The 21041-nt window shown below is 44.9% G+C and overlaps 1 protein-coding gene across 1 annotated transcript in view; it reads left to right on the top strand.

Moving 5' to 3' along the window:
• The window catches only part of LOC112224856 (low-density lipoprotein receptor-related protein 1B), a 365574-nt gene that overhangs the window by 45249 nt on the left and 299284 nt on the right, over nt 1–21041 (top strand). The gene's annotated exons all lie outside the window — the stretch shown is intronic.

The following is a 21041-nucleotide window of genomic DNA, read 5'->3' as shown; positions in this document are numbered from 1 at the left end:
AAACAGTCTAAACGCCCCATCCCATTCACTGTGATGCCACTGGACATTGCACTGGCTGTTCTGTTAAATTCAATGTTCTGCTCTGGTAGCATACCGTAATGTTGGCTCTGATGAATTGGCTTGGTGTGTTGGCTGAGAGAAAGACAGGACAGGAATTGCATTAATATCGATCTCAAAGTGGTTGACATTGTAATAGAGCACTGCGTGTGTTTATTTTTTAAAACCCTCTTAAAATGTTTGATTTTGAATGAATAACAACTCCCAAAGTGATTTCATACTGTATTTGTTGAGTCTGCAGTTTAACTGCTGTATATAGCCTATAGACCGATACAGGGCTGTCATTGGCCTTAATGCAATAGTGCAATCTAGCCATGTTCTGTCAACCAGAATGTACCTAATCCATTTGCTAAGAAGTTGTTTGAAGGACTGTAAAGATTTTTTACAAACAAAAAAATCAATGCAATCATTTTAACAGTGGCACTGGCTCTTGTTTTAACAGTCATATTCATCCTCAAATTACTCATATCTGGCACCATGCAGGGATTGACTGTGGAATTGTTTTTGCTTTCTGGCCTTTTTAGTGATTCCAGAGGATGGAATATTACAAAGCATCTAATTTAACTGGAGTGGCAGTGACCTTCTGTTAGGTCCAGCTCAGGTTGGGACACATATGTTCTATTCTACTATTATGCACATAGATAGCAGTGAGAGCAGAGCAGGCTCATTCGGAGGCAGCAGAACGAACAGAGGAGGAATTGAGGTCACTAAGAGAAGTTAGATAGAACCAGCTGGGTCTATGACAAAACTTTTCCTGCTACCTCCTCTCCACTCCTCTTATGAATATACATGGCTAAATCCCAGGAGGACATAATACCAAGGTGCCCATATGGAAAAGCACTAAACCCTTCTCTCTCACCTTCAGAAAATGTGTTTATTTTTAATCACATACTCCACTCTGGGCAGTGCATGGTGGAACTTCTTTTCAGGACCACAGGGCATGATCATATTTTTCAACTGAGCCACCTGGCTCTGTTTGCTTAGTACAGTCTGTAAAGTAGCCTGAGGTAACTTCATTCCCTGAAGTCTACAGGTGCAGTGAAGAGAACATTTAGCAAGCTGGCTACTGTACTAATATACAGTATACTGTACACATACTGTAACCACAATATCACAACAGCAAACTACACACACCATTTAACTACTCAAGACCAAATGATAATGATAATGGTGATAGTAGTGAAGAATACTACTATTACTTCTACTACTACTAGCAGCCTACTACTATTGCTACTAATACTACCACTATACAGGATTCTACCTGCCACAACATAACCTTCACTCCAAATAAAACTCCAAACCTAGAACCTGATTTTGGACAAAATTACCTGGAAGGATTCCTACTACCAAAGATTCTTATTTCCAAGGTCGATACAGCAAATTCTCTGGCCAACCAACGACCAGCAAAATAAGCATAAGAAAGCTGAAAACACCATCCAACCTAGAACTTAGTGAGTAATGTTTAGTCTGAAGCTACCTTTAAAGTAAAGAAGAAAAATAAATTACAATTATATATTTTACTTTATAAGGACTTAATGCTAAGTTAAGGCAACCAAGCTTGCTAGGACAGATCAGATCAATTAGCACTGAGGTGTGAAGTGAGAGGTGTCAAATCCCTTGAGCCCAACAATGGCAGGAGAGTTTCACAGCCTCCCCCACCCAAATGCAGATGCCTTTGAAGCCCCCTCCATCTGTGCAGATGTCATTACAATACAGTACCCCCTGGATTCATCTCTATTTTGAACTGATATGCAGCCAGGACCCTTCAATTGTAAGTTACCAAGAAGAAACAATATTGTTGCTTTGATCAATCACATTAGAAGATATCCTCCTCACAATCTCCAAAATACAACAGCCACAGGACAACTTTGTTTGGACATCGTAAAGGACCATTCACCAAAACTGAAGAGATATAGCTAGCTAACAACCTCCTTTTCTACAAGGAAAAAAATGGTGGACAGAGGGATTTTCTACAAGGAATCTGCCTCCCGAAAAAGGCTTCTCCCAAGTGGGTGTGACACCTACTCTGGTCGTCTGCTGTACTGCTGCTTGGATTCAACCTGGCGATCTGTTCACCGTCTGCCCTGGCCTGTCTTCCCCTGTCTGTGCTGTGACTTGACTTTACATCAATCTGAAGACTGTTATTTATCTAATTACCTAACTATGTTTAATTGTCACCCAATTAAATTAATCATGTTACAATTAACTCATTAGGATCTGGGGCACCACGAGAGCGGTTCTTTAAACAGTTACCATCTCTCGAATTAAACTCGAAAAGGTCTTTGCCTATCACATCTATAAACAGTTAACTTATCATCATTCTGAACAGTCATAACCTCCTTGCATCTGCAAAAACCAGAGCCTTACTTATGATTCAGTACTACACAAATTGGTTTAATTATGAATGTACTAGCTAATTAAATGGAAACACAGGATAAACATACATACTCTGCACCGGTTATTGACTGGAGATGTAATATGCTGAAAACAGGTCCCTAGTGGAATGACAACAACATTGATGCTTGTTAAAGATGAGATGGAGAGAGAGAGGGACAGAGACACTTAACACTGGCACATTCAGAAACTACTCTCACCTACCATATACTTTGCACACGAACTGCCGCCGCTTTGAGTAAGAAATTATTAATATATGTATGTGAAATGCCTGGGTTCGCCAGGGGTCTCTTGGTGAACAGGGCAACCTTGGAAAGGGGGTTGGGCCTTTTTGCGGCATGCTTGTAATGCTCTGATTGTCCAAAATGGTTCCAACAAGTCTTCTATTATTGTCCTTCTTTGTAGTTGTCCGGTATCCGGTGACTTGTCGTGTAGTCCTGAACAGAACTACAGAGTTGACTTTCATAGCCAGCCGTATCAATGGTTTGAGAGCAGAGTAACTGTCACGCCCTGGTCTTAGTATTTTGTGTTTTCTTTATTATTTTGGTCAGGCCAGGGTGGTCAGGACATGGGTTTATTATGTGGTTTGTTTTGTCTTGGGGTTTTAGTAGGTATTAGGATTGTGGCTTAGTATGGTTATCTAGTAAAGTCTATGGTTGCCTGAAGTGGTTCTCAATCAGAGGCAGGTGATTATCGTTGTCTCTGATTGGGAACCATATTTAGGCAGCCATATTCTTTGAGTGTTTCGTGGGTGATGTTTCCTGTCTCTGTGTTTGTTGTCACAAGATAGGCTCAGTCACTTTGGTTTTTATTTTTTCCTTGTTTTGGAAGAGAAGAGAACGTGAGCCGGGTGCGCCATTCTCCTTGCGGAGATGGTGCTAAATCCATCAACACGGTCGGTCCCTGGGATTGGGCTGGCCAACACGATTCGGTTTGCTTGGAAGGAAAAGGAGTTGGAGCCTTTAGGATGGGAAACTTTTGGAAGGATAATATTGATGGGGATTCTAAAGCTGACGGTGAATGACGTGTTTTGTCTCCAAGGCAACTCGTTGGAGGGAGCATACGACGTGGCACTATATACAGAGGAGAAACACGATGATATCCTGAGAAGAGGGCAAGAGCAGTGAGAGGTGAGAGGCCGATGAGCCACTATGAAATAACAAGCCTGGCGAAGAACAACTTTAGGGTTGTAACTGTCAACATTTACAACCCATACGTTAAGGACGAAGAGGTGAGGGCCTTTCTGGGGAGATACATGGATAACGTCTCCTCAGCAAGGCACCTCAAAGACTCCCTTGGGTTATGGAATGGGAGGAGAGGCTTCCAGGCCCTCCTCAGGGAGGACCCAAAGGGACATGGTGGCTACCTTCATCCTCCTGCTATGTTCTCCCTAGGGGCTGACAGGGGGACGTTGTTTTATGCACGTCAGCCCCCATTTTGCAGGCGCTGTATGGCCTACGGCCACATATTCGCCTCGTGCAGCACAAGAAAATGCAGATTTTGTGGATCTGAGGAACACGAGGCGAGGGATTGTGACAAGCCTAAGGCGTGCCATGGGTGTGGCTTGTCAGCACACCTGTGGCGGGGGTGCCCGGCTCGTCAGAGGTCATATGCGTCTGCGGCTGGGGGGGGAGCAGGAGCGGGGAATGGGGGAAGAAGAGGAGGGGAAGGAAGCACACCTTATGACCAGAGTACAGGTCCAAAAGGGAAGGCCGCAAGGAAGGAGGAGGAGCAAGAAGCGGCGGATGGAAGAGAGAAGGAAACAGAAGGCACGGGAGTAGGAGAACCAGGAAAAGCGGCGGAAGAAGGCAACCGAGTGGAGGAGCATGAGAGAGAAGAAAGCGAGGGAGGAGTGGTGGAGAAGGAGACGGTGGAAGAGCAAGTGGAGTGGGGGGAAAGTGCCCTGGTGGAAGAGATGAGGGGTATGGTGGAGGAGCTGGGGGGGAGGGTGGTATCTCTCCACTGCCGCCATCACCAAAGAAAAGAATGAAGTGGAGGGTGCGATTGGCCGACAGTGAGAGGGAGGGGATGGTCAAGAGAGTGATGGGGGTGGGAGAAACCTCTGGGTTGCTGCTGGTTTCCCCAGGCCCTCAACTTCTGTTGGGTGGGGACACACCTAACAAGACTCAGGACTGGGTACAGGAGGAGGTGGGGAGTTTTTTGTTTGGGGACTCAGCCTCCCCGATTTTTTTCCAAACCAGCTGCAGCACTGGGGAGGGGGAGGAGTGTGGGGGTAGACCCAGGGTGCAGGGCACCCCGGAGCCAAACACTATTCCTGCATCCTGGGTTGGTGAGAGGGAGGGATGTCGGGAGTACGGATGGTGTTCTCACCGGTAGATATGGAGCAGGGGAGCATCGGGTGAGTCTCCTGTTTTTTTTTTTTTTTCTGTCTGGGTTTAGAATTTGAGTATATTACATGTTTTTATTTTTTCTTTCATGGGGTCTAATTTTACTTTTGTTAGTTTAAATGTAAAGGGTTCAAGGGATTTTGTTAAGAGGAGGGCGGTTTTTAGTTATTTGGAGGGTGTGGGGTTTGATTTTTGTTTTTTACAGGAGGTTCGCCTGAGGGATGGAGGGGATGTTAGTAAGTTTAAGAGGGAGTGGGACAAGGGGGTGTCGGTTTGGGGTATTGGGGGTGCACTCATCGGGGTAGGGATTTTGTGTGGGCACAGGAGGTAAAAGTGGAGGATACTTTTGTGGTGATGCAGGGGAGGGTTATAGGGGTGGATGTCACGATAAGGGATTGTAAATTTAGATTAGAGGTGGTGTATGGGCCACAGGTGGTGGCAGACAGGAGGGAGATGGTGGACTGTCTGGCGCCCCTGTGTGTCACAAATAGGAATTTAGTGATATGGGGGGATTTTAATACAGATTTAGGAATAGGGGGGATAGCAGTGCAGGCGCCATCACCGGGCTAATGGCTTGCCATGGTCTGGTTGATGGTGGCCTGCACACTACTCCGAAAATGGCCGGTCCTACATGGCGCAACTCCAGGGGGGTTGCGCGGAGGCTCGACTATATTTTTGTACCCAGGTCTTTGGGTAAGTTGTCTGGGCGGCTGTTGCCTGTTTTCTTTTCGGATCACGACGGGGTGCTCCTGCATGTGGGGTCGCCAGTCTGCCTCTTTGGTAGGGGGTACTGGAAGTTAGATCGGGATGTGCTGGAGGAGCAGGCTTTTGTTGACGGGTTTTATGGTTTCTTTTGGAGGCTTGAAGGCCTCCGGTTCATGTGCGAGGGGGTGTTAGAGTGGTGGGAATTAGTTAAGGTGAGGATTAGGGCTTTTATAATTGTAACGGCTCTCTTCTATCTCCTCCTCTGATGAAGAGGTAGAACAAGGATCGGACCAAAATGCAGCGTGATGATGATTCATGATATATTTTAATGAAGGAAAACCTATACATACAGAAACTACAAAACTAACGAAATGAAATAATGAAAACCGAAACAGCCTATCTGGTGAAAATACAAAACACTAAGACAGGAACAATCACCCACAAACACACAGTGAAACCCAGGCTACCTAAATATGGTTCCCAATCAGAGACAACGAGAATCACCTGAACCTCAGGCAGCCATAGACTATGCTAGACACCCCTACTCAGCCACAATCCCAATACCTACTAAAACCCCAATACGACAACACAATAAACCCATGTCACACCCTGGCCTGAACAAATAATTAAAGAAAACACAAAATACTAAGACCAAGGCGTGACAGAACCCCCCCAAGGTGCGGACTCCCGGACGCACCTCAAAACCATAGGGAGGGTCCGGGTGGGCGTCTGTCCATGGTGGCGGCTCCGGCTCGGGACGTGGACCCCACTCCATAAATGTCTTAGTTCCTCCCCCTCGCGTCCTGGGATAATCCACCCTCGCCGCCGACCATGGCCTAATAGTCCTCACCCAGAACCCCACTGGACTGAGGGGCAGCTCGTGACTGAGGGGCAGCTCGGGACTGAGGGGCAGCTCGGGACTGAGGGGAAGCTCGGGACTGAGGGGAAGCTCAGCACTGAGGGGAAGCTCAGCACTGAGGGGAAGCCCAGCACTGAGGGGAAGCCCAGCACTGAGGGGAAGCCCAGCACTGAGAGGAAGCCCAGCACTGAGAGGAAGCCCAGTACTGAGATGAAGCTCAGGCAGGCAGTTGGCTCCGGCAGATCCTGGCTGGCTGGCGGATCTGGAAGAGTCTGGTTGACTGGCAGATCTGGAAGAGTCTGGTTGACTGGCAGATCTGGAAGAGTCTGGTTGACTGGCAGATCTGGAAGATCATGGCTGACTGGCGGATCTAGCTGCTCTGGCTGCTCCATGCAGACTGACATCTCTGGCTGCTCCATGTAGATTGGCAACTCTGGCTGCTCCATGCAGATTGACAGCTCTGGCTTCTCCATGCAGACTGACAGTTCTGGCTGCTCCATGCAGACTGGTAGCTTCGTGCAGACTGACAGCTCTGGCTGCTCCATGCAAACTGGCAGTTCAGGCTGCTCCATGCAGACTGTCAACTCAGGCTGCTCCATGCAGGCTGACAGCTCTGGCTGCTCCATGTAGACTGGCAGCTCTGGCTGCTCCATGCAGACTGGCAGCTCTGGCTGCTCCATGCAGACTGGCAGCTCTATGCAAACTGGCAGCTCCATGCAGACTGGCAGCTCCATGCAGACTGGCAGCTCTGGCTGCTCTATGCAGACTGGCAGCTCTATGCAGACTGGCAGCTCTGGCTGCTCCATGCAACCTGGCAGCTCTGGCTGCTCCATGCAGACTGACAGCTCTGGCCGCTCCATGCAGACTGGCAGCTCTGGCTGCATTGAACATTGACAGCGCTAGAGAGAAGGATGGCTCTGGCTGTGCTGAACAGGCGGGAGGCTCCGGCAGCGCTAGAGGGAAGGAAAGCTCTGGCTGTGCTGAACAGGCGAGGCGCACTGAAGGCCTGGTGCGTGGTGCTGGAACTGGTGGTACTGGATCGAGGACACGCACAGGAAGCCTGGTGCGGGGAGCTGCTACCGGAGGACTGGTGTGTGGAGGTGGCTCTGGATAGACCGGACCGTGCAGGCGCACTGGAGCTCTTGAGCACCGAGCCTGCCCAACCTTACTTGGCTCGATGCCCACTCTAGCCCGGCTAATACGAAGAGCTGGTATGTACCGTACCGGGCTATGCACCCGCACTGGAGACACCGTGCGCTCACTAGCATAACACGGTGCCTGCCCGGTCTCTTTAGCCCCCCGGTAAGCACAGGGAGTTTGCGCAGGTCTCCTACCTGGCATCGCCATACTCCCTGTGAGCCTCCCCCGAATACATTTTTGGGGGTGACTCTCAGGCTTCCATCTGCGTCTCCGAGCTGCCTCTTCATACCAGCGCCTCTCCGCTCTCGCCGCCTCCAGTTCTTCTTTGGGGCGTCGATATTCACCAGGCTGTGCCCAGGGTCCTTTTCCGTCCAATATCTCTTCCCAAGTCCAGAAGTCCTTTGATCGCTGCTCCTCACGATTAACAGGGAGAGTTGGCTCAGGTCTGACTCCTGACTCAGCCACTCTCTCCCTGAGCCCCCCCCCCAATAAATTTTTGGGTCTGCTTTTCGGGCTTCCTTGCCAACCGTGTTCCCTCGTATCGTCGGCTCTTATCTCCGGCTGCCTCTGCTCTCCTAAATGCCTCCACCTGTTCCCATGGGAGGCAATCTCTTCCGGCCAGTATCTCCTCCCAAGTGTAACAACCTTTGCCATCCAACACGTCTTCCCATGTCCATTCCTCCTTTCGCTGCTCCTGCTGTCGCTGCCTGTTACCACGCCGCTCGGTCCGGGTGTGGTGGGTGATTCTGTAACGGCTCTCTTCTATCTCCTCCTCTGACGAAGAGGTAGAACAAGGATCGGACCAAAATGCAGCGTGATGATGATTCATGATATATTTTAATGAAGGAAAACCTATACATACAGAAACTACAAAACTAACGAAATGAAATAATGAAAACCGAAACAGCCTATCTGGTGAAAATACAAAACACTAAGACAGGAACAATCACCCACAAACACACAGTGAAAGCCAGGCTACCTAAATATGGTTCCCAATCAGAGACAACAAGAATCACCTGACTCTGATTGAGAACCTCAGGCAGCCATAGACTATGCTAGACACCCCTACTCAGCCACAATCCCAATACCTACTAAAAGGTGGATCGTATCCAAAGGTTAATTGAACTCGAGTACGAGGCAGGCAACCTCGGCGGGTCGTTTGACTGGGAGAGATCCGCAACCTTAAAGGCGCAGCTCAGGGAGTTGCAGGAGCGGAAGGCTCGAGCTTTCCTGGAGCGTGCGCATAGTGGCTTTATAGAACACAATGAGACTTGTTCTGCTATGTTCTTTAAGTCGGTTAGGGCCAGACAGAGTAGGAAGGTAATGCATGGTGTTAGGGAAGAAAATGGTAGTATAGTTTAGAGAACCAGAGGTTATGGTCAGGGTGACAACTGATCATTTCCAAGTTTTATTTAAGGAAAGGGAAATAGATGTAGAGCAGGGAAATGTGTTTTTAGAACACTTGTCCAGGCGGTTGCCGGAGGACATTAGAGAAGTGATGGAGGCCCAGATCTCACTAGAAGAGGTTGAGAGCGCTCTTAGGAGGATGGGAAAAGGGAAGGTGCCTGGGATGGATGGGCTGCCGGCTGAGTTTTATCTCAATTTTTGGGGTATACTTGGACCAGTGGTCCTCGAAGTCTTGAAGGCCATCCTTGAGAAGGGGGTCCCGGGGGGATCAATGGCTGTTGGTGTGCTGTCACTTTTATATAAGAAGGGGGAAGTAACAGACCTTGGCAATTGGCAGCCGTTGACCATGCTGTGGCAGCCGTTGGCAACTGGCAGCCGTTGACCACCCGAGCATCGGGAGCGGTTCTGAACCATGCAAAGTCTTCCGTCAAGTTTTTCGGAAGATGGCGCGGTAGAACGGATGTGCCCGGGGGGTTATCTCTCTGTGAGGGGGCCCTGAGGATTCTCGGGGTCCATTTTGAGACCTCCGGCTCAGCGACGCTAAACTGGAACATGCGTATCGCAGTGGTACAGAGGAAGCTAGCAATGTGGAAGGCTAGGTATTTGTCTTTTATGGGCAAAGTCCTGGTCCCAAAGGTGGATGTGTTGCCGTCTCTTTTGTATTTGGCATACATCTAGCCATTGCCGGCTTGTCTGAGGAGGCCTCTAGTGAGGCTTGTGTTTCAGTTCATGTGGAGTGGCAGGTGCGAGTGGGTCGCCAGGGCACGCATGCTCTGTCCCATCGGGGAGGGAGGTAGGGGGGTACCACATTTCCCCATCAAGCTGGACGCAATTTTTGTTTCTTTCTTGTTAACGGAGCTTGCTCATCCAGTGATACACCCGTCCGGTTACCTCCTGCGGGTGTTCTTCTCATATCAGGCGAGAAGCGTAATGATGTGGTCTAACACGGGTCCTCGGGCGGAACAGCTGCCGTGGCACTTTGGTCATGCGGCCAAGTGGCTGCGTGCTCGCACCCTGAGGTTGAAGTTGCCCGAGTAGGTTTAGATCACAGGCACCTGTACGAGGAGGTCAGAAAGGCAGGGAGTCCGGCGCCTGCAGTGGGCATCTCGGAAGTGGTCTGGGAGGGAGTGCAGGTGCGGGGTCTGGACAACAGGCTCAAGGACCTGAATTGGTTGAGCCTCCATAAGTGCTTGCCGGTAGGTTCCATCATGTACCGGTATAGTTTGGTGCAATCCCCCACCTGTCCAAGATCCTCTTGTGGCAGGGAGGAGACTGTGCGCCATGTCTTTTGGGACTGTGCCTTTGCCGGAGTAGTATGGGCTAGTATGGGGGGATTTTCTATTGACGTGGGCCAGATTAGAGAGAGTTGTAGGGAGAGAGAGAGGGACGGATAGGGCCAGGTTTCTGCTCTGGCTTCTCATGAGTCTCTTTAAACGGGGGCTGTGGGAAGCCAGGCAGAACATGGTGAAGAGAGGGAGAGATTGGGGGGTGGAAGGGATAGTGAGGAGGGTGGAAGGAGATTTGAGGGGGAGGATGAAGAGGGAGGAGAGGAAGTGGGGGCAGCATGCTGCTCGGGAGAGATGGAAGGGGGTTTAGGGCTGGGTGTCATTTAGATTTGTAAGGGGATAGTTTAGGGAGGGGGAGATAGGGAAAGTTAGTTTGTAGGGTGAAGGGGAGGGAAGATGCTCCCCTGAGGTTTTGTTTGGGGTTTTTGTTTAGTTAAATTGGTTAAATTAAAATACCATTATTTGAGTATATATGAAAATTATGAGTTGTAAAGAATGAATGGTATTGAAGATAATAAATTATTTTTTATAAAAATAAAAAAAATAGGCTGTATAGGTTTTCACGTTACGTTTGTTGTTTTTGTATTGTTCGTTTTTTCATCGTCATTAAACATGTATTAAGAATAACACGCTGCATTTTGGTCCGACTCTCCTTCACCGCAAGAAAACCGTAACAGTAACAGGATGGTCCTACTTAAATTCGCTTTCGAAGATACTTTACGTAGGACAGTTAATCAGCGTACCAGTGATTATCCGGGAGGTGAGTCTATCATCGCCACTTCGTGTTGAGATTCAAAGTTCAAACCACTTTAAATGTGCAGCTACAGCTTCACATCTTTCTGGTCTGGTATATTAATTTCTTAACCCATAATTTATACAGTTTGCTCAAAAGGGGTGTTTTTTTGCAAGCTGTCACGCTCGATGACCTCACTCCGGGCAGTAACGACTCACTGTGCAAAGTTAGGTAAATGAATTATCTCCTATAGCTTCTCAAATCACATCCCTCTCTTAACAAAAAACATTTAATCATTGTTCATTTTACATGCACAATAGAGTATGGAAATTTCATACATGTAGTGGGTATTCTTTCCAAGTTTAACATTTGTAATTACATCACAAAATAGCAAAGGTACATTAGTGTTCTAAAGTTTCAGTGGGTACAAATCTGTTGAAACAAAGAACATTCCTTTGGAGAATCTTGAGAGCGCAAGCCTGGATCTTCTCCCTTGATTTACAACAGGGCGTGAGTTGTTAACCCACACTAGTTCTTTCCTTCCCCCTCCAGGGTAAGAGGGGGTCTGATTGCAGTTATGCATTGCAAACCTGATCTGACCTATTTGGAAGGGATAATTCAGCCACATGATTATTGACTCTGAAGTAATGGAAATAATTGTAACATGAAGTTAAAGTACAGTAGGCATGTAATACTGTACAAGGCAAACAAGAGAGTCATACTTTACAGAATGCACAACTCCTTTTACAGAGAGCACTAATAGTTACCTCTAAACATACACAGACTTCACTGGATGTGCAATGTCATCCTGAACCCGTCACATTTACGGAAACATCTTCACTGGCTTCTTATTAGAGAAATATGACTGCAATAATAAGACTCCAGATGTCTTAAAATATTACAGTGATAAGGTGTAGCTGCCTGCTGCCTTCAAAACTGCACTGTTTTGACAGGTGCATCTCAGTTTGATCCACCAAAATATGGACCTCTTGCCACCTGCCATAAGTCTGTCTGTCTATCTGCACTGCTCAGCCATATTGGAGATTTTTTTTTAAATGTTCAGTCACCTTTTAAAACACATTTCATAAAAAATATACCTATCCTGAAGTTAGGTGTTATACATTATGTCTAAATGATGAGAGCCGCTCTCTCATAGGAGCAACTTCACAAGGCAAACTGCATTTATAGTTTTTCATTTCGTAGTTATACCTTTCATCATCTAGTTGACCTAGACAGGCTGTAAGTGATACAAATTACATTATTTTTTCCCCATCCCTTAATTGTATTTATTTTTTAGAAACAATAGATTTCTTAATATATATTTTTTTTAACTCACAGAGTAATGAGAAACAATGTCACACAAGCCCTCTCCCCTCCCTCTCTTTACCTCTCAACAGCATTCAATTATCTCACTTGATTAACTTTTCATTACCAACAATTCCAACAAACAAACAAACAAACAATATCCACCAGGGCGAGGGAGGCTGTGATAAGAGACAACGTCCCTGTTACTAAAATGACTAGCCATGAATACAGTCCAAATAATTTCCTGCTTTTCTTTGTAGCTTGAAGGAACGAACCATCCTTTTAGAGGCAACTATTAGCATATTGATTGAAATCATACTTGTCTAATGAAATTGTATAATATTCACAGAAAAAGGGGTAAATTGCTTACAATATGAACTCTGTGTTACACTTACTATGGCTTTATGGTGTTGTTTGGTTCATTCTTATCATTACAATTCATATGGCTGTTTGTAAGACACTGATTGAGTTGTAGTCAAGAGTTTATTTTATTTTAATTGAACTTTATATTACACTGTTTATCAGTGGTGCAGTGTTCCATGTAGGTAATGACATTCAGTTATTCAGTTCACTTAAACGTTTTGTTTTAATGGGAGTTCATGATTTAGCCCAGTCTAAAGCAGGCGAACACTTTTCAAAGTTTAAAGGGTGCATTGTCTTCTACCTCAGCTCAACAGTTAAATATTCTCTGGGAACTATGGAACCCATAACATAAGAAATACATACTTACTCTATTTAATATACTGCTTCCTGTTAGCTTAGATTTGATGCAATAACGCAATTGAAGGCATATAATAAAAGAATAAGGCCATGAATGTTTAGTTTACTGTAGATGTGGATTCCAAACTTTTAAGTCCAACTCTTTGAAAAGTTAAACATTTCACTCGTGTTTTGTGTTTTGCCAGTTTAGCTGCATGCCAGGCGCGCACACGCACACACACACACACACACACACACACACACACACACACACACACACACACACACACACACACACGCCATATAAACAATGACAGACTCTCACAATCAATATTTGATGCATCTCCCTCGGTTTATTTGCAGTCTGGTGAGATATTGTCAGTCATATCATTACTCTCCCTAATGGCTAAGACAATCTGGTGAGATCAAATCCTATTATGTAGGATTTTCCTCCTCGCGAGTGGATTCTGAAATAACAATGTGTGGGGTTAGATTCACATTCTGACACTCACACACCCAGGAGATTTCTTCTAATATTTAAGGGCATGTCAGAAAATTTGTGGAGTACCCGTTTCTGAAATCCCCCAGAAGATTGTGCTTTGAGGGATTAACAATATTTCCTGTCCCATTTGAGCCTGATTCCTGAGCTATGGGATTATATGCCTTCAAACTAACATGTACATGTTCATGTATCGCACATTTTTCATGACTGTTTACACTGTCAGAATCTAGACAGTTCTATGTCACATTCAAGCTGACACACTTAAAGCTACTTGGATAACTTCATAACTTTTATGATCACTTCAAGAAAAAGTATTGTTCTTCTGTTCTACAGACAATTGCTTGGTGTGTTGTAATTTATAAGATCGCTCCAAGAAAATGCTTTGTGACGTCTCTTCTTACTTCAACTTCTGGTCCATTTGAATGTTTGAACCTTGTTACTCTGCTTACCCACTCAGAGGACACCCACAGTGATTAGAGATCAGGATGGGTTAGTGTTTTAATATGGGAGCAGGGGAGATCCACGCCATGCCATGCTTATTAAAGCTCCTACAGGCTTGAGACAGCCCTGGCTTCTGTGTTGGGTCAGCATCTTAATTTGGTCTCACATTAATTGGAGGCCTTGAGAGCTAACGTGGGAGGCTGGGTAGGGGAATGGAGATGCTTGTTAAAGGGCTGGCCTTCCCAGATACAAAGGCCATGCATATCCCAGAAGGAAAGCCTATAATGAGTCCAGATGGGGGAGATCACTGTTAGTCTGGCTTGCCCCTTTTGTAGCTCCGTGGTGAAGCAGCACCAGCCGTGTTTGTGCTGGCACAGGATCCAGTGCCACAGTGATCACTATGCAGGCCATACCTGGCCATCTGTGTGACCTCCTGTGGTGTTTGCTCAGAGCCGGTTAGATTAGCGCAGGGTTTCCTGGGGACTCCATTGGGTGCACGTTCTGCTTTTTGCTGTAGCGCTATACAGCTGATTCAAAAAATTAACTCCTCATTTATTTAACCATCATGCTTTAATTATTTTAATCAGCTGTGTAGTACTAGGGCAACAACCAATACTTGCCCCCCTTGGGGTTCCTGGTATCAGTTAGCGATCAGCTCAGACACTGTGTTTTCAGATGGATGATGGGTTTATCTTTCCTTAGATAAAAAAAGGTAACACTTTTTCAATAAGGTTACATTTGTAAAGGTTTTATAAAGAGGTTATAATTACGTTATTAATGATTATTTAATTGTTTGTAAATACATTATATACCATTCATAAACAGTTATATTGCATTGTTCAAAATAGTGCAGTAACTGGTCAGTGTTGTCCAAATAGTGAGCCAATATTTACCTAAGATTATTTTATTTTCAATATTTGCACAGTTGAACAATAGTTATTTTCTCACTTTTGGGTGTGATGCATTGGTACTCTGTCCCAGGAACAGAAATGGTTGGTTTTCATGATGTGTCTTGATCCACCTTTGAAACCCTGATTCCCTGGCCAAATGTACATCTATGACATTATTCAATCATCATTCCTAACACATTACCCCTTACCAGATTATTCCAACACACTTACCACTTCTCTGTGATAGTTCAAGGATAGTGAACACTCTGGTGTTAAATGGTAACCATAATACCTTTGGTTGGTGAAACAGTGGAGGAGGTATCCTCTCACACCATTTAATGTTTTGGTCTTCATACCCACCACTAATTGACTGAACATTTAAAAAAAGTTTTGAATCTTGTCATGATTGTAGTGATGAGGTACCCAATACTGCGTATAACACAGGGGGTTGGTGGCACCTTGATTGGGAAGGACAGGCTCGTGGTAATGGCTGGAGCGGAATCAGGGGAATGGTTTCAAATACATCAAACACATGGTTTCAAGTGTTTGATGCCATTCCATTTGCTCCGTTCCAGCCATTATTATGAGCTGTCCTGCCCTCTGCGTCTTCCACTGGCGTATAAGTAAGTCTAAGCTCCGAGTGAACTCTAAAATCATCTATACATGATTTAACCACATGTATAACTGCTAAAAGTATGCCTTATTTTAAAGTCACACACCTATAAATATTTATCGCTGAGTTACCAACATTTATAACTGCTAAAAGTATACCTTATTTTAAAGTGACAGACCTATGAACATTTATATAACTGAGTTATAAACATTTATAGCTACTAAAATGATACCTTATTTTAAAGTGGCAATGCACTGACCATTAACAATTGAGTTACCAACATGTATAACTGTTGAATAGATATGTTTAACTCATTTATTAATGAGTTGCAAACATGTATAACATAATATAATCTCCTCAAACATGCAATATATAAGCGATCTTAAAAAAAATGTGTAGCCTATCATTGGTATGGTGAGTAGCCTAACTAATTCAGATAAACAGGGCATGTCTTTTTCTCCACTTCTTAACATTACAAGTCAGAATAGAAATGGACAACAGATTAACTATTTAAAATTCAATATGTGACTCACCACCTGGATTCGGTCTTATGTGGAAAAATGTGAAATTGGGTTTTGTTTTTTTACATTGTATAAAAGTAGAGACTCAGCGCTACAAAATGGTATATCATACACTGCATAGGGTCTCATGGTCCCCTTCTGTGTTGTCATCTGTTTCTTTCTGGTTAAGAATTTATTTTCCAATCCTGGAGTCTGAGACCTTATGAGAATATGTGGGAGAGAAGAGGAATTTATGACAATTTAGCATAGACACTCTAGCTATACAACTCTACTATAATCATTATTTATACCATTTAGGCTTAGCTAGTTAAGTTATCCACTGCTAGCTAATAATAATTGCTAGTTTTTAACTTGCTAACACTAATAGCTAGATACACCAGATTAAAGGGGTTAGCTAGTTATCACAATTGTGTCTAATTTACTAGCTAGTTAGCTAGATAGTAAGTTAGTCGGGCCATCTCTTCTGTCTGGCCTTTGCACACTTCTCATAGCCACGCCCATCCCGATTCCTCACTATGCACTGTCACAATGTAAGTGTCAAACAACATTCTGGGCATGTTCTAGGTCGTCTTTATATTCAGCGCAATTCACCGATGGGCAGATCTCACAAAGTCAGGGGAATTTCTTCAGAACTAGCAAACCACACCAATATTATGAAATCAAACTTTATTTGTCACATGCGTTAAATACAACAGGTGTAAACCTTACTGTGAAATAGTTACTTACAAGCCCTTCACCAACAATGCATTAAGAAAGAGATAAGAAAATATTTACAAAATTAACTAAAGTAAAAAATTATTTTAAACAGTAACAATAAAATAACGATAAAAAGGCTATATACAGGGGGTACCGGTACCGAGGTTAGTCGAGGTAATTTGTACATGTAGGTAGTGGTAAAGTGACTATGCATAGATAATAAACAACGCGAAGCAGCAGTTTAAAAAAAAAATACATGGAGGAGGGGGGTGTCTATTTACATAGTCTGGGTGGCCATTTCATTAATTGTTCAGCAGTCTTATGGCTGCTCGGCCTCCGACCGCAAGGCACTACAGAGGGTTGTGCGTATGGCCCAGTACATCACTGCGGCTAAGCTGCCTGCCATCCCATCCCATCCCATAGTCTGGGTGGTGTCAGAGGAAGCCCCTAAAACTTGTCAAAGACCCCAGCCACCACAGTCATAGACTGTTCTCTCTACTACCGCATGGCAAGTGGTACCTGAGTGCCAAGTCTAGGACAAAAAGGCTTCTCAACAGTTATTACCCCCAAGCCATAAGTCTGGTAGGCTCACGTCATTGGGCAGCTCGCAGCTGGGTTTCCCTTTGTAGTCCGTAATAGTTTTCAAGCTCTGTGTCAGAGTGTGTGCAACTGGTCAAATGAAGTCAGGTGCAGGAGAGCAGAGATGAGTGAACAGGCACACTTTAATCAGGCAGAGGAAAACAGCCGGATGCAACAATGTCAACACTCTGGACCAAGGAAAAAGCCATAGCGCACAAAATCAAACAACATGGTACAAAATAACAAAACCACGGGTTAACAATATCCGGCGCAAAACCAGCCTGAAACGACACACACATAACAAATGAACAAAACCACACACAGACATGGGGGGAACAGAGGATAATATACACGTAGAGTGATGAGGGGATGTAATCCAGGTGTGCGGAAAAACAAGACAAAACAAATGGAAAATGAAAGCGGCGATGGCTAGAAGACCGGTGACGTCGACCGCCGAACACCGCCTGAACAAGGAGAGGGACCGATTTCGGCGGGAGTCGTGACACTCTGCCACATCCGACGAGCGTCAGAGCCAGTGTAGTAGGATTCAATTTGAATCCTGTATTGACGGTTTGCTTGTTTGATGGTTCATCTGAGGACATAATGAGATTTCTTATAAGCGTCCGAATTAGTGTCTCACTCCTTGAAATCGGCAGCTGTAGCCTTTAGCTCGATATTGATGTTGCCTGTAATCCATGGGTTCTGGCTGGGATATGTACGTATGGTCACTGTGGGGACGACGTCGTCGATGCACTTATTGATGAAGCCGATGACTGAGGTGGTGTACTCCTCAATGCCACTGGATGAATCTCGGAACATATTCCAGTCTGTGCTAGCAAAACAGTCCTATAGCGTAGCATCCGCGTCATCTGACCATTTCCGTATTGAGCAAGTCACTCGTACTTCCTGCTATAGCTTTTGTTTGTTAGCAGGAATCAGGAGGATAGAATTATGTTCAGATTTGCCAATTGGAGGGCGAGAGAGAGCTATGTATGCGTCTCTGTGTGTGGAGTAAATGTGGTCTAGAATTTTTTTCTTTGGTTGCACATGTGACATGTTGGTAGAAATTAGGTAAAATGGATTTAAGCTTGCCTGCATGAAAGTCCACGGCCACTAGGAGCGCCGCTTCTGGATGAGCATTTTCTTGTTTCCTTATGGCCTTATACAGCTGGTTGAGTGCAGTCTTAGTGCCAGCATCAGTTTGTGGTGGTAAATAGACTGCTACGAATAATAAGGATGAGAACTCTCTTGGGAGATAGTGTGGTCTACAGCTTAGCATAAGGTACTGTACCTCAGGCGTGCAATAACTCAGGACTTCTTTAAGATTAGACATCGCACACCGACTGTTACTGACAAATAGACACACATCGCCGCCCCACGTTTTACCATATGTAGCTTCTCTGTCCTGCCGTTTCATGGAAAATCCCGCCAGCTCTATATTTTCTGTGTCGTCTTTCAGCCAAGACTCGGTGAAACATAAGATATTACAGTTTTTAATGTCCCGTTGGTAGGATAATCTTGATCGTAGATTATACATTTTGGTTTCTAACGATTGCACGTTGGCCAATAAAACGGATTGCATTGTGGGTTTACTCACTCGCCTATGAATTCTCAGAAGGCCGCCCGACCCTTTTCTCAGTCTTTTCTTCACGCAAATGATGGGGATTTGGGCCTGTTCCTGAGATAGCAGTATATCCTTTGCGTCGGACTCGTTAAAGAAAATAATCTTTGTCCAGTTTGAGGTGAGTAATCGCTTTTCTGATGTTTATTTTCGGTCATAAGAAACGGTAGCAGCAACATTATGTACAAAATAAGTTTCAAACAACGCGAAAATACTAACAAAATAGCACAATTGGTTAAGAGCACGTAAAATGGCAGCCATCCCCTCTCATCTTCAGATGAGGCTTTCGTTCCTAGAATAAATACGGTGCATTCTGTTTTTTTTGTTTGTTACGTTACAGCCTTATTCTACAAAAATATGTATATTTGTTTTTCCTCATCAGTCTACACACAATAGACCATAATAACTAGGCAAAAACACGTTTTTCGACATATTTGCAGATGTATAAAAAATAAATATCCTTAATACCTTATTTACATAAGTATTCAGACCATTTGATATGAGACTCAATATTGAGCTCAGGTGTATCCTGTTTCCATTGATCATCCTTGAGATGTTTCTACAAGTTAATTGGAGTCCACTTGTGGTAAATTCAATTGATTGGACATGACTATCTGTACAGTAAATTTACCAATGCATCATAAGTGTTTCAAACGTGGGTCAAAAATACATTGTGGGAGCTGACCATTGGTCTGAAAACAAACTATTTCCTTTTCCTGATGAGGAAATTAGAAAATAGCAATTGTTTAACTGTGCAAGCATTGAAAAGAAGGTTGCATGGTGTGCTCCCGAGTGGCGCAGTGGTCTAAGGTACTGCATCTCAGTGCTTGAGGTGTCACTACAGACACCCCGGGTCAATTATAGGGCGGTGCACAATTGGCCCAGCGTCGTCCGGCTTTGTCCGGTGTAGGCTGTCATTGTAAATAAGAATTTGTTCTTAACTTACTTGCCTAGTTACATACAGTACATAAGGGTTCAATATCATAAGCATTTGAAAGTGCATTTATAAGTGGTTAATAGCTGGAGGTAAATAGTGGCTCTCTCGCTATTATGAAATCCAAGATGGCATAGCAGTCAGACGTCTTGTCGTGTCGTGTCCCCTTGTATATATCGTTTTAAATTTTTTTTAACATATTTTTCTTTGCATATCTTTTAAAACATTTTGCTAAACCTCAACTTCTAAATACTCTCCTGCAACCCGCCTCACCCAATGTAGCGTGGATCTGCTTTTTTTCTAAAGTATTTATATTTACTTCGGATCCGGAACCCCCCTCAACTGAAGCTAGCCAGCTAACTACCAGCTATCAGCAAACCATTGCTAGCGGTCTTCAGCTAACCGGTCATCAGCTAACCTTTAGCTCGGAAAGCTCTCGCCAGTTCGAACAACGTGACTCTAACCAGAGCATAACGGACCTATTATTTTTTATCCCCGGATTCCCACCGCAAACGGAACATGCTGGATCTTCACAACTAGCTAACTAGCTAACCGCAACCCCGGATGATTACTCCTGGCTAGCGTTTCCACCCACTTAGCTTGAAGCTATCCCGGCCAGAGCTCCTGTGCTACCACCGAAGCATACTCCTGGGCTACAACATCCGGACCCACGACCGGTCTATCGATGTCACCGCATGAAGAGGCATAAACAGACTCACCCCCATCGCGACGTCCCCCAAAGGCTAACTTTCTAGCCCTTGCTATCTCCTTGCTTGCTAATTCGGCCTGCTAACTGCTAGCTTGTTTAGCCCCGGTCCGCTAACTGATACCTTGTTTAGCCCCGGCCTACTAACTGTTAGCTTGTTAGCACAGGCCTGCTAACCGTCTGAATCGCAGCGTCCCAAACACTCACTGGACCCATATTTACTTTCAATCTCTTTTCGATTTTTAATTCGTTTATACCTTCCGGTAACCTGCCTCACCCAATGTGATACGGAATCGCTATTATTTTTAACTTTTAGAACACACTCAAGAACCTCCAGAAGCTAACCAGCTAACTAGCTACAAGCTATTTAGTCATTGTTAGCCACTGCTAGCGGCTTTTACCTTTTACCTTCTGCACAGCCAGCCAGTTTTTTTAACCTGGATAATACCCGCCAGTCTACCTTCCCTGCCCCATCCACCGCTGCCCCCTTGACACTGATCACTTGGCTACATAGCTGATGCATGCTGGACTGTCCATTAATCACGGTACTCCATTCTGCTTGTTTATGTTTTATCTGTCGACCCCAGCCGCACTCAGGCTCTGTG

This window comes from Oncorhynchus tshawytscha, linkage group LG26, assembly GCF_018296145.1.
Source record: "Oncorhynchus tshawytscha isolate Ot180627B linkage group LG26, Otsh_v2.0, whole genome shotgun sequence".
Lineage (NCBI taxonomy): Eukaryota > Metazoa > Chordata > Actinopteri > Salmoniformes > Salmonidae > Oncorhynchus > Oncorhynchus tshawytscha.
This window is presented reverse-complemented; position numbering and strand designations above follow the sequence as displayed.